At 44.3% G+C, this 15,324-nt stretch overlaps 1 long non-coding RNA gene and 1 pseudogene across 1 annotated transcript; one reads left to right on the top strand and one right to left on the bottom strand.

Annotated features, from left to right (window-relative positions):
- Positions 1-3,285: 3,285 nt before the first annotated feature.
- On the bottom strand, positions 3,286-4,109 carry LOC123059566 (uncharacterized). Its single transcript, XR_006427477.1, has 4 exons — positions 3,915-4,109; positions 3,722-3,834; positions 3,527-3,651; positions 3,286-3,448 (listed from the first exon to the last, which is right to left on the bottom strand). It is a non-coding gene; the product is annotated as an uncharacterized lncRNA (long non-coding RNA).
- Positions 4,110-5,433: 1,324 nt separating this feature from the next.
- On the top strand, positions 5,434-9,226 carry LOC123057327 (protein FAR1-RELATED SEQUENCE 5-like; annotated as a pseudogene).
- The last annotated feature ends 6,098 nt before the right edge of the window (positions 9,227-15,324 follow it).

The following is a 15,324-nucleotide window of genomic DNA, read 5'->3' as shown; positions in this document are numbered from 1 at the left end:
GCATGATAAAAATCATGAATAAAAGATTATCACCAACTAAATGCCAATAGTGTTGGTAAAACTCTGTGGGAAGGCCATCTATTAATCTATCCTAGGAGCTTTATTATGCTTCATCTGGTAACTACATTACTAATCTCCTCTAATGTAAATTGCGTACGCCAATGATTTAAAAGCCCATCATGTTAAAAAAAGTACATGCAAGGTTCCTACCATGCCAAGAGTCACTAAGCACAAACAATCGATTTCTTCTCATTCAAAAAGGCCTATAGACCCCCTGATAACATAAATTGGAAACCATGGCCGTATTGATGTAAACAAGTTTCAAGTGTCAATTTTTTTAAGAGTGATTAGCCCAAAATGTGAATTTTTTAGAGTAATTGATCCATTATCTGCATTTTTATATGAACAACATGGAGCTATTTTGATACTCAAATAAAGAAATGCACAAAACAATCCCAAGAAATCACGTCGTCGTTGGTGCAACACCAACATGATCATTTGTTAAGGCCGAGCCGGAGGTTGCCATCATGTGCGGCTATAGCGTAGCTAGTGATCTGGAACACGCTCAAGCTCGCATCTCGCCGCCGCAGTACCTCATACCGCTAGTCCCTGGGATATTGACACCCGGACCCCCTCACGGCGGCAACCATTGGGTCAACACCAAACAGCCTTGGGAACATGATCCCTACCATGAGGTCGGTGAAACAGGTGAACGACCAACTCATTTACAAGAATGCCAGCTCGTCCTCGGTCGTCGCCGACGTCTGACTCTCCTCTTCTCCGCGTGCGCTCTGTTGCTCGGTGATGTGTTTCTGTAGTAGGATGGTGCCAGTGACGACAACCATGTTGATCCTCTTGGGTTCCTTCCTCAATTGTGACTCCATGGGCGTGATGCCAAAGGACCTCTTCCATGTGTCGACCACCTCGGCCACCGCCAGGATCACCAGCTTCTCCACCTGCATCAACGTTAACACCTGGCAACACAAGTGATGCGCATGTTTACAAGCGATCTCTATACCCACATTGGAAAGAATTGTTGTTCTCTCAATCTCTGAACTCCCTGCTCAATGTCCTTGATGAGGCGGCCCATCATCCGATGCCTCTGGTAGAGCGGCATTGTGCCCGCGAATGGCATCTCCGCTAGTTTGTTGGCATGGAACCTTTTAACATAAATCAAAGACATATGTGTTTTAGCCTATTCATTTGTATATATTGTTTCTTTTGTATGCCCGATATTAGTTTGCAAGCCTAAACACTTGAGGATATCAAAACAGAATCTCTCATGCACGCCACTTCCAAAATTGCAATAAGTACTGCTAAAATACAACAAAAAAAGTACTGAAAAATGCATGAGCCAATTAATAGTATCACTGTCTTATTATCAACTCTGAGACCCTATTGGCTATCCAAATGTTTTCCACATTTTACCTCAAAATTTAAAAAATGGAAGTTTAAGATTTGCTTGGGGAATAGATTATTAATCTTTACCTATATATATATAATAATAAAGCAAATTGGGTTTCTTTCGTCCGTCATGGCATTTTCCAGAAAAGTCCCTTTATTTTAGAGAATTCAACCCGCGGTCCTGTTTTAAGCTAAAAAGAATCATTATTTTCGTATTTTACATAAAAGTCCCTATCTTTTCTTGAAATCAACCCGCCGTCCGGATTTAAGTCGCACCCGAACCGTTATTTTACATTTTTCGAAACCCCCCTGATGTTTTAGGTAATTCATCCGCGGATCATATTTAAGTCAAACAAATGCTTTTTAAAATCATCCATATCTTTTAAACCGTAACTCCGATTTGAACATGTTATATATGAAATTTGAATAGAAAAATATATAGAATATGAATATGAGATTATTTTTACCTGTTAAGTATTTTTAAATATTATTTTGGAATATATTTGAGTCAAACGAAATGATTTTCTAAATTATCTGTATCTTTTAAATCGTAACTTCGATTCCGACATATTATATATGAAATTTTATTAGAAAAATGTGTGGAATCTAAATATGATGTTAATTTTACTTGTTAAATATTTTTAAAATATTGTTATAGAAGCAAACTTATAATTTATAGCGCAAGATCCGTTTTTCATACCGGCGGCGATCCAGATTGCAAATAAACACCCCACTATAATCATATAGGGAAAAGAAAACACGGATAACTACACATGATTTCGCAGGGGAAAACAACAGATTTCTCATCATGGGAGTGAGAGAAAGCGAGCGAGAGAGAGAGAGACACACAGAGAGAGAGGGGGGGGAAGGAGAGAGGGAGAGAGAGACGCTTTAGGATTAACCATATTCAACACATGTTTTTTTGTTGTTTTGTATGAACACCGAGGCCATCGCCGGCGAGGGTGAGAAGGAGGATAAGCGGCAACACAAATATGATGCCTCGCAAAAATAAAGGAGATGGACCTATTGTGGTCTTGAGTGATGGTTGTTGAGTTAAGAGCGTGTGTTATATTTTCTCTCCCATTGCAACGCACGGGCTCTTTTGCTAGTAAATAAAAAGGGAGGAAAGAAGGTTGTTTGGGAATAAGTAATTAAATACACTCAGGTGGACATTATCATATAAATGCGAGGCCCACCCATACCCATTTTTGTATAGAAAGGAAACCCAACTAAACCACAAACGAGGCCCATATTGACTTGAAATCACTGCGAACTGTGCTTCCCTCTTTTTGTAAGAAATCTATAGTGCACTTTTTATGGGGAAATGTACAATACACTAGTGCAGCGAAGGATACCTTAATTAGCAGGGCCACCGGGACAGGGCCGGTCCTGAGATTTCCATGGCCCGGGGCAAGACTAGAAACTGGGGCCCCTTGATATAAACATCAAAACAATGTTCAACATATGTATATGTGAAATGCTATCACTAAACACTTAAAATCTATTCAAAATCAAATAATTAATATTTTACCTTAAAAAATTTCTTACATTCCTAGATGAATTGGTTGATGAAGGTATCAGTATCAGTGTCATTAATATATTTTTTCCAAATGCATAACGTCACCAAACCATTTAACTTCTCTTGGGACATTTAGAAATCACACATGGTTTTCCTAAATATATAGCTATTTGAAAGATGCACATGCTACTTCCAGTAGGACAATATTTATCGCATAATGCATCATACCTCGGTCATCATCATCACCCCTGTTCAAGAATTTGTCCGATTAACCAGTTAACTTGCCGATTAATCCCTACTCGTAGGGTCACCGAGTAGCCGATAAACCGATAAATCGTCTGATTAATTAATTAAATGGCCAATTAACTTGCCGATTAGACTATTAATCCCCTACTGCCAGCCAACCGAGCAGCTACCAGTTAACGATTTCCTCAACAATGATCATCACATCCAAATCTCCGTATATATGTCCTCCTTCATAAGATTTTTGTTCGTTGATGAAGCATTAGAACCATCTTCTAAGCCCTAGAGATAATACAAATAATGAGTTAAGTTTCATAAACTATGTGAGAAGACAGTTTAACAGAAGATCTAGTATATTACTTGATATCATCTGCAGATCCAAAAGCAATATATTCTGTGAACTTTGATTCTCGAGATAAAAGTCCAAATCTTCTACAGGTTAGGAACCACCGGAATGCCTTTGAGATAAAGCTTTTGCGGCATCACTACAAAACTATAACATTGTTCACCGATTTAATAAAACAGGTAGATGAGTTGATAAAGATTTGGACGCACCTTCAGTGGTTAATCCCGCTTCAGTAGACATCATTCCATGGTCCTAATTTTCCACATAATTCCTAAGTTTGAATGCCAAAAGAAAATCCTACTCATGGTGACTATTTTTCCATCTGGAGCAACGAAAGGGAGCAATCTTATAATCCATACAAACCGCACAAGATTCGATAAAAGCATGGAAAACGATCCTTACCAAAGCAGGATGACGAGTAAACCGGCGTGGTCCTCCTACATCACCGTGCGTCGTGGCATCGGCGGCGATGGCTCTCCCACGATTGCGGACTGAAGTTTGGTGTCGGCGGTGGGCATCCACGACGATTGAAAAAGGGGACTAGGGCGCTTTTTTAGATCGACTAGGGCATTGTGCGCTACCTTCACCACGCGCCGGGCCAGGCCCAATAACTCAGCGTGGGTTCTGTTCGCTACTTGGCCCCTGTGATCGCAAGGAAGTAAATAGAACGACGTAATAATCGCGTAGTCTTCGTTGGCTACCTGGGAGGCTGCGTCGTCAGTTCGTTGCTACATGCACAGATCTGAACTGCGTCCCTGCCCCCCGGACGGGGCTTGCCTGCTCCGCGAAAATACTCCCATCGGTGCTCCCTCCTACGCGGCGCTCATCTAACGACCCACGCTATTTCCTTCTTTTTTCCTTAAAAACCCAGCAATTAAATAAAACCGGCCGCTCCAGACTTTCTCTACGCAACGTAATTAACGCAATAGAACAGAGATTTAGAGGGAAATAAATATGTCTTGCCCGCCAAAAGCATTGGCGGTGAACTTTTCCCGCACATAGAGTACGAAACAAACCAAACTATACGCTTCTTCATCAAATCTACCTATGAACACAGATCCAACAAAGGGACTTGCTGGAGGAACTTGATGGCTTCTTCACCAATTCTTGCCGGAACCAATGAGGAATCAGATCCCCCAAATGTAAGCCATCTTGTTTCCATTGCGTTCTTCCTTTTTCTCTGACCCAACAGTCTTCTCCCAATCCTGCAATGAAACAGATCTATGACTTTCAGGTTCTTGTGATTGCTGTCAGTGGGACCACGTAGCAAAATGAAACTAGATAGCAGATGCGTATATTTCTTATTCCTAGTGCGCCAATATCCAGCTAACATGTCTTGCACAGATCGCACAATACATAGTTGTATTACTGATGGGTACATATAAATGAAAAACTGACACTGATGTTGTACATACAAGAGAAATGTAATGGTTCGAGGGGCAAAGACATACCTCTGATTAGTTGCGAATGCGTAGTCAGAAGATTGAAATTATTAACCACCTTGTTCAGAATGGGAAAACAACACAGATTCCTCTCCTTTCCATTGTACTGTGACATCGAAATAAATAGTCATAGCGAGGTTATCGCTGATTTACAACACATATATGTTTTCTTCTCCTTTTCCTTGTATTTGAACCAATTGCTAAAGTGAGTACTAATTTAAACAGGGGGTCGAAGAAACTACAGCTAGCAATGCAACAGAGCAGATTGAAAAAAGGGTGCCAAAGATTGGCATGCAGTTTTTATCTGAAGAAGAAGCATATTCCTTCTATAACAAGTATGCTTATTCCTTGGGTTTTAGCATCCGAAGAGGCAATCATCATAAAGTAAAAAAATCCAGTACAATACAACAACGGACATTCACATGTTCTCGTCAAGGTATGGATTAGTTCTAACTTGCTCTCGTCATTTGAATTTTTAGATGCGACTAAGAAAATTACTTCAACTAATAGGAGTTCGTGCGGAAGATAAAAGAGAGGAGAAATTCAGTTATAGTAGGCCTGAGACACGATGTGGTTGTGATGCACGTATGAAGATAAGTCTTAATAACAGGATTTATTATGTATACGAATTTAAAGAAGCCCATAACCATAGTCTTGCTACTGGAAACATGTCGCAATACTTAAGATCACACAGGAAAGTAACTGAAGCTCAACTAGCCAATGCCGAGGTTGCAAAGTCAGTGGGCATTTCAAATAAAGCAACTATTGATCTAATGACGAAAGAAGCATGTGGACCTGAAAACCTTGGCTTTATAAGTACTGACATGAAAAATTGTTTGTACTCAAAGAGAACACTAAAAGTAAAGGTGGGTGACACGGGTGGAGTGTTAGAATATATGGAGAAGAAGGTTTCAGAAGATGTCAAGTTTTTTTATTCAATTCAAGTTGATGAGGATGATTTGATAACTAATATATTTTGGACGGACTCCAAAATGGTCTCAGACTATGCATTATTTGGTGATGTCATATGCTTTGACACCACAGACAGGAAACTAGACGATGGGCGTCCGTTTGGTTTAATTGTTGGCGTGAATAATCACAAAAAAACAATTGTGTTTGGTGCTGCACTTCTCTATGATGAAACAGCGGAAAGTTTTGCTTGGCTTTTTAGAACATTTTTAAGAGTAATGTCTGGAAAGCATCCACATACAATTCTAACTGGCGAAGATGCAGCAATGGCTAAGGCGATCCGCTCAGTCCTGCCTCACTCTCACCATAGACTTTGCGTGTGGCATATGAATCAAAATGTTGTCAAACAAATTGGTGGAGTTGTTACAGATTACAAGAAGTTCAATGCTGATTTTCAGCATTGTATCTATGATATTGAGGAGGAAGATGAATTTATAAGTGCATGGATTGAAATGCTTGACAAGTATGAACTCCGGGACAATGCATGGCTCCAAAGGTTATTTGAAAAAAGGGAGCATTGGGCCCTAGTGTATGGCAGGAATACTTTCTCTGCACACATGAGCAGTACCCAAAGGAGCGAAAGCATGAACAACGAACTAAAACGTTACATTAGTTCTAAGTATGACATGCTTACTTTTTTTGAGCATTTCGAACGTCTAGTTGCAGATAAAAGATTTGAAGAGGTGAGATGTGACTTCAAAGCAACACAAAGTACTCCCAAGCTGAAGGCAGAAAGCTATATGTTGAGGCAAGCATCAACTACATATACACCACCAATATTCAAGATGTTTCAGGAACAAGTGCTTCGGACCTTAAACTATGACACATTCCTTTGTGATGACAGTGACACCGAGGAGAAGGTTTACAAAGTAAAATTCCATGGTACAGAGCGTGATCATGTTGTTAATTTTTTTCCGAAAGAAGAAAAGGTCAATTGTAGTTGCAAGAAGTTTGAATTTGCTGGAATTCTTTGCTCTCATTCCTTGAAGGTACTTGACATTAATAATATCAAGCACATCCCTCAATAGTACATCTTGAAAAGATGGACAATTGATGCAAAAGTTTTGGATATAACAAGCAACTACAACCTGCATGAAGACCGCAAAGCAATACTGACAAAACGCTATAAAGAGTTGTGCAGAATGTTTATCCAAATAGCTGCTCGAGCCGCAGAGTCTGAAGAGTCATACTTGATGGCTGCTAATTATGTAGAGAAATTAGCAGAAGATGTGGAGAAATGTCTAAAACATAGATCTGATCCAGATACAGGTAACTCTGTTTGTTCACAAGGTATGTACATTCAGTTTTATGCTCTTATCAAGCTTAAATTTTACTTTTATAGTTGCAGACTCAAACAATATGACCACTACAAGTTCAGAACAGAATGAGAGGCCTACCAAGCCAAAAGGAATGAAGGTGAAGGAGAAGACAACTCGAGGATCAAACAGACATCCAGATATATGTAACTCCCTTGGCACAAGGTCTGTAAGTTTAGTTTTATGATCTTATCAAACTAAAATATATTGCTTTTACAGTTGCAGACCCAAACATTAACTCGTCTACAAGTTCAGAACAAAATGAGGGATTTGCCAATCCAACAGGTAATAAGTTTAAAAAGAAGACTGTTCGAGGGTCAAGTAGACCCGCTGATATGGGTGTGTAGTTTTATAATGTTATCAAACTTGAATTTTATTTAAATATATATTTACAGAACCAAACATTAACTCATCTACAAGTTCAAAACAAAATAAGGGGCTTGCTAAGCCAAAAGGTATCAAGTTGAAGGAGAAGACTACTCAAGGAGAAAGTAGACCTATTGGTGGCTTAGAGAAAGCAAAATCAAAGAGGAAAAGGAAAGTAGATAATCCTGTAGCACTACAACCTCATGGCACCTCAATGGTATAAATAAATTCACACTTGATCTGATATAAAAACTTAAGTTATACTAGATTTATCTCACCATTTCTTATAGGGTCATTCGAAGGTTTTTATGAATCAAATGCCTGCATATCTACCACAGTACAACCCAATCCTAAATCCTATGGCGATGTATGGACAAGACCAAAGATTGCCAGCTGAATTGCAACATTACAATAGCTTAATGGTACAAGCTACCTACACTCATATTTCCGTTTTATCATTTTAAAGATTTATGGACACTAATGTTTGCTACTACTACTCACAGGGTCATTTGGGGGTTCCGACAAATCACGTTTATACCTATTCAGAACAATGCAAATCAGCTCTGGATGTCTCACTATTGCCATCTCTTGGGACCATGAGAGGACACCCAGCTCCAAATGCCTTGCTACAACCATCCGTTGGTACGATGAGAGGACTCCCAGCTCTGAATGCCTCGCTGCAGTCGTCCATTGGTACGATGAACCAAGCTCTAAATGCCTCGCTGCCGCCATCTGTTGGTACGATGAGAGGACGCCCAGCTCCGAATGCCTCGCTGCAGTCGTCCATTGGTACGATGATAGGACACCCAACATCAAATGCTTCACTGCAGCCATCCGTTGGTACAATGACAGGTCAAAATCAAGTCTTCTTCCAACAACAGAAGCCAACTTAATCTGCCATCGTTGTCAGAGACTCATATTTTTTTTGGCTATCCTAAAAACTTGTATTATATTGCTGGATTTATGGGGAGTCTGTGCATATCGATCGAATGCACAACTTAATTAAGTGAGAGCAATGCATACTTGATGTCCAAAAGCATAGATTTAAGGTGTAAGTGTATTGGTTGATTGACATGCGTAGCTTAATCAAGTCAGACCAAAAGCATAGTTGCTTGCATCTCACCCACCTCACACGGACAAAAGAAGCATTTGGTTGAGAAATTAGAAGAGCAGCAACCATCTAGTTGAGTAATTGGACGATCGTACCTTCTAGCACGGCAAGTCTTGGAAGCTCAGTAGCTGGGTCGCGGTGGACGCGGCGAACAGGGCCACGAAGGTGACCGCCGAGGAGGGACGGCGCGTAGTTCACCGACGAGCGCCGCACCGGGCGACGGAGGCTGCGACCTCAGGAACGGCGCGAAGCTCGCCTACGAGCGCCGCGCGGGGCGAGCGACGCCGTGGCCGCAGGGCTGGTGCGCAGTTCGCTGACGAGCGCCGCGCCGGGGCGACCACGGAGCGCTCGCCGACTAAGACAACCGGCTGGATGAGCCAGCTTGCGGGGATGTCCCGGACCCTCCTGCTCCGACATGCAAGCAGATCAACGTCGCGGCGTTCGCCGGCCGTGGAGAAGTTACTGCTTTGCCTGTGGGAAAGCGAGTGGATAAGAGAGGAGACGAAATGAGCGGCTGGTCTTTTTCTACGTTTAATTAAGAAACGGGTGCCGGCCGGTTTTGTTTAATTGCTGGGTTTTTAAGCGGAAAGGAGCACAGCAGCGTGGGATTGTTGGATGAGCGCCACGTACCGGAGAGCACCGATGGGAGTATTTTCGCGGAGCAAGCAAGCCCCGTTCCTGCCCCCCCCCCCCCCCCCCCCCCCCCTCAGGGCCGGGCCTGCATCGAGACGATCTTCGGGTCCTTCTCCATCAGCATGTTGTAGAACCCTTCGTACCTCAGCCGCTTGAACTTCGTTCTTCTCAAGAACAACAGACAAAACACATCGGAAATTTGTCGAAAAAATAGAAATTGATTCTGATCTTTAGATTACAGAGTCACTCTGAGCCCCAGCTAAAACACAAACGAGGCCCATCTCGACTTGAAATCACTATACTTGTACTGTGCTTTCCTCTTTTTCTAAGAAATGCATAATACACTTTTTTATGAGGAAATGTACAATACCTTAGCAGGGCCACCGAGACCATCTTCAGGGTCCTTCTCCAGCACCATGGTGTAGAACCCTTCATAGCTCAGCCGCTTGAACTCCTATCTTCTCAACAATATCATACTAAATACGTAATAAATTGGTCAAGAAAATAGAAATTGATTTTGATCTTCAGATAGCAGTGTCACTCTGAGCCCCAGCTAGACCACAAACGGGGCCATCTTGACTTGAAATCACTGTACTTATACTGTGCTTCCCACTTTTACTAAGAAATGTGTAGTACACTTTTTATATGCGGAAATGTACAATACACTAGCCCGCGCCGGTGACTCGGGAGGGCTCCGCCGCCGCCGCCTAGTCCCTCTAACGCCCTTCTTCCCTTCTGCCGCTGCCGATGGTCGGTGCCGGGCAAAGCCAGTGCGTGCGACGGCAGCGGCAGGGTCTCTCCTCCCATTCCCGGATCCGTGATGGCGCGGGCGTCCTGGTCCGCGGGGTGCGGCCCTCCCGACGGTGTGGCGGATCTCGGAGGCGGCGGACTAGCGGCGGAGCATGGGTGCCCAAATCCATGGGTGTGGGACTCCCGCAGCGTGCGGGCTCCCGGCAGCGGCAGGATAAGTCAACGGCGGGCTTGGGCGATGGCGTCGGCCGCGCGGTGCCGGATCTCGTCGCTCGCGGCAGATCTCACCACTCCGGCCTTCATGGAGGAACCTGGATCGGGGGCGGCGACCCCGTTAGGCATGGCGACGGCGCCCTCGGCTGGCGACGTTCGCGGGGTGGTGGATGGACGGCGTCTTGACTGCATGGGCGGTGAGTCGCCGGTGGATCTCCTCCGCGCTGCAGGCTCTCTCCCGCTGCACTTGGTGGCTTACGATCGCGGTCGTCAGCCTCGGTGTGTTCGCGGGGACTGGTAGAGGTGACATCGGACCGGAGGAAACTCTGGATGACTCGTTCATCCCGATGGTGGAGACGACCAGGGTCGCCGTTCTCCTACTTGCAGGCGCAGTCGAGGTCCCTGCCCTCCGCCCCGACCCCATGCCCGGGCGAAAACCCTAAATCTCCTTAGATTGGGCGGCGGCGGCACTGCGTGTGTCATACCCTTCTTGGAGGCGGCGCCTGGGGTGTTTGGGGTGCTCCGTTTGAGGAACTGCAGGCGGAGGGGGTGGGACCAGTGGCAGAAGATGGTGTTCCGCGTCGGAGGAGCGGCGTGGCATCTGGCATGTCGACAACGGCCGGGTCTCAGCGGCATGGAGCAGCGGGGTCTCGCCGGTGGGCGTGTGATGATGGACGAGCGCAGGATGGTGGCGATGTCTGGCGTCGTGGTGGCGTCGACGGTAGCTAGGCCGGACAAGGTAGATGCAACAGTACAACACTGAAGATGGATTGGTGGCAGGTGGCTGCGGCGGCCTCATACACGGCAGGCGTCTTGGTTGAGGAGTGCATCGGACTGGTGGATGCCCCATACCCGGCAAACGGCAGGGGTCCTGATTGGGACCTCAGGTCTTAGATGTTAGGTTTGGCTGTAAGGTCTGTTTGGTATTAGGCCCAGACTATCAGCATCCCTACATTAACTGGATAGGAGTAGCGACAAATGTTGCATAAACAGTGGCTTTAGTCTTACTGTTGTATGACTTTGTAAAGTCTTGTGTGAATAATTAATAAAGTGGTTTCATGCATTGTCCAAATGCAAAGGCCAAGGGCTCTCCTTCATTTCTAGAAAAACTAGTGCAGTGAAGGATACCTTAGCAGGGACACAGAGACAATCTCCGGGTCCTCCAACACCTTGGTGTAGAATCCTTCGTAGCTCAGCCGCTTGAACTCCTATCTTCTCAACATCATTTTCTTCCCAAAAGGGGATATCCCTGGCCTCTGTATCAGAGCGATGCATACAGCCACCTTTATTATCAAGCAAAAAGTTTGACAGAGGTCTCAAAGTCTCAAAAAAGGAAAAACAAAATGTGTTCACACAGAGCTAAAAAACAAAAGATGAAGCCACAACCGGCTAGCAGAACAAAGATAGGAAAACTAATTGTCTATTCTATTACATGACCGCCATCCAAACCGGTTGAAAATAACTTGTGCTACCAGATCCAGTAACCAAACGCTCCCTGGCCTCCATCAGAGTGAGTAGCGACCACATACGGTTAAACGCAGTGGCTCGGAAGATAACCTGTAAAAAATGAGTATTTGTTGTTCTGTTAAAAACCAAATCATTTCTTAATTCCAGATAGCCCATAATAAAGCACAAACTCCTACACGAATGTGTCTCGCTGTTTGGGGCTCAACTCCATCAAGCCACGTCCCAAATAACATGTTAATATTATTCGGAGGAGTATATGAACTGACTGTCAAAGTATTTTTGCCAAGGGACAATGATGAAAGAGGTGTTTGATGGATTCATCCCGATCACAAAAACTACATCGAGTGGAACCCTGTCAATTGCGCTTTATCAAGTTATCCTTAGTTAAAATGATTTGTTTGTGTACAAACCACATAAACACTTTAACTCTCAAGGGTACTTTGACGTGCCAAACATGTTTCGAATTAGGAATAGAGCTAGAATTAATAACATTCAAATACATGGATTTGACCGTAAATTCTTTATTCCTAGTTAGCTTCCAACACAACTGATCACAAAATAAATTTGTCGAAAACAATAGAAATTGATTCTGATGTAGAGATAGCAGTGTCACTCTGAGCCCCAACTAAACCACAAATGAGGCCCATCTCGACTTGAAATCGTTGTAATTGTAATGTGCTTCCCTCTTTTTCTACGAAATGTATAGCACACTTTATGGGGAAATATACAATATAGTAGTGCAGCAAAGGATGCCTTAGCAGGGACACCGAGATGATCTCCGGGTCCTCCAACACCATGGTGTAGAACCCTTCGTAGCTCAGCCGCTTGAACTCCGATCTTATCAACAACATCATGCTAAACACATAGAAAGCTGAAAACAATATAGATTGATCCTGATCTTTAGATTGCAGTGTTACTCTGAGGCTTGTTCCTTTGCCTGACAGAGAGTGCTTTGGCTTAACATACCCGAGGCCCGTAAACGACCCGGTGGAGCATGTCGATGCCTATGCTCAGGTCCTTGACAGGGTTGAAACACTCATCCAGCACGCCCAGTGCCACCGCCAGCTTCGTATTGCACTCTAACACCTCTACAGGGTTCCTGGTGTCCTCAACCTTAAGCATAGGACATGAATAGTTGTATTTGGCGACACTGTTCATCTCTCCCGCCATCTCTGACGGCTTCGCTATAATCTAAAATAAGCAAGTCCAAACTGTCAGCGCCAATGTCAGTGGTAGTAGTATGATCATGAGTTTGAATGTTAAAATGCTTGCAAAAAAGGGTTACAAAGTTAAAACACCATAATTACAGTGAGAAATCCCAGTGTTAGGACAAAGGGTGAGTTTTATTGTCTAAAAAAGAGCATCAAGAGGATACAACCCAAAGAGCACACACAATCTCCGAATAGTTAGAATGCACACAGCCAACACCAATGCATGAACATAAAAGGCATGCCGGCAAATGAAAAGGTCATATAAGACGAAAGCTATGAGTAGGTGAGAAAAGAAGAAAAATCCAAAGCGATTAAATCCGCGATCGGGAAACTACAACAATGATCATATCCCCACAAACCATCTCATGAAACCGCACATACGAGGAGGTTCTTTTAATAGCAATTGCTTCAATAAGGAAGTGACACTCAAGCGCCATCATCACCGGATCCAAACATTAAGCCAGAATCTTGGTTTTCACCCTAAAGAATCAATTCGAGTGTATCCGAGCAATGCCTTCAACAAAATAACGATGTAAAAAAACATTGCCATTACGAAGTATAACCAGCTCGGGTTAGGCCTAGACTTCCATACCGGAGCTCGTGATCGGGTGCTCGAGTAGCATTACCATCGAACTCACTCAAGTGTTGCTGCCACCACTTCTATGATCCCAACATCTACATGCAATGCAACCGTCGTCGTTGCACAACCATTCCTCCGCGTCAAGTCGCCGACCATAATTTGCATCTCACCGCTGAAGTGAACCACTAGATCTTGAGAGATGAACACTCCTGAAGATCTTGTGGTGACCACCACCATCGTGGGGCCATAGGAGGTCGCTGGAGCATAGCGTGCATTACTCCCGACTTGGCTGGCCGGATCTGGATCACCACCAGCAAGCCGTGCACCGTAGTGCTGCTGGCCGGCCACCGCGCTCGCGGAAGTCCAACACCTCACCGCCGTGGTTCACCTCCGAGCAGAGAGCCTAGCGCGCCTCATGTCCCGGGATGCAAACAGGGGCCGCCGCCCCAATTCCGAGCGCTACAGCCAAGCAGCCGAGCGCCTGCCGCCATCAGATGGATGTCGTCTCATGAGAGCAAGTATAATAAGGTGACGTAGGCGGGCTGTAAGACTTAAAATACTATATCTTTGTTGAGTTGGGTGAGAGAGAAGAGGAGAGAGAAGATAAGCGGGTTATAGATTTACAGTCGGCTGTAGCACGGGTTCCAAGAAGCTATGTGAGAGTGTATGGTGGATCATATGATAAAAAAGTAGTACTTTCTTGTAGCTCACTACTATACATGTTGACTATTACCTTGACTATATATAGATGACATGGCAACATGTTATAGCCACCGGCCGGCTATATTATTAACCGTGCTCTGAGCATGACGAGCTGCCGACATGACCACCAGAACCGGGCACCGAGCTCAAATTTCTCGCATGTCGGACCGCCCCTTGAACTATCACGCTGAACCTCCTCGCCTGCCGCCGAGGAAGGTCGCCACTAGATCCGTCGCCCCGGCTTTAGCTATCGTTTTGTGAGTATGCTATGTCGGCGAGGGCGACAGGCCACACGAGAAGGGGGTTGCTCTACCACCGCCGTTCGCCGAGGCAGGCTTCGCCCGATGTCTTCATCTGGCAGCGGCCATGTCCGGTGAGAGGAGGGAATGGACTGGGCAACAGTGGTTGGGGTCGTTTGTGCCGCCCTCCGTAGAGAGTGACGTGAGTGCCTTTTCAGGATCGGACGGTTATTGTAGTCGATTATTTCCTCTCGTGATAAAATTCATTAAACATGAATAAGATATCATCACCAACAAAATGCCAATAGAGTTTCTAAAATTCTACGAAAAAGCCATCTAGCCTAGCAGCCCCATTACGGTTCATCTGGAAACTACTCCCACCGTACCAAATTACTTGTTGCGAAAATGAATAGAAATGTATGTATGTATGTAGAACTATAATTTGAGTGACAAGTAATTTGAGACAGAGAGTACTATACTAATCTCTGATAATGGAAGTCACGTAGCCAAAGATGCACAACCCAAATCCTGTACACAGGAAGGAAACTCAGCTAAACCACGAGGCCCATCTCAACTTGAAGTTACTGTATGTGGACAGTATTTTTTTTCCTCAAAAATAATGTGTACAACACTTTTTTTTTTTGAAACGAAAGGGGTTGCCCCCCTGCCCCAACTTTTTATTGAAAAAGCAAAGGCAACCAAAGCATACAATTTACAGCTCTCGGCTCCAGTTAGAAGTAGCCGCAGCAGAATTATTACAAATGATGCAACTAAAAGTCTCGAACGCCCACAAGATAACTAAGTTTTCAGGCC

Source organism: Triticum aestivum, chromosome 3A (assembly GCF_018294505.1).
Source record: "Triticum aestivum cultivar Chinese Spring chromosome 3A, IWGSC CS RefSeq v2.1, whole genome shotgun sequence".
Taxonomy (NCBI): Eukaryota; Viridiplantae; Streptophyta; class Magnoliopsida; order Poales; family Poaceae; genus Triticum; species Triticum aestivum.
This window is presented reverse-complemented; position numbering and strand designations above follow the sequence as displayed.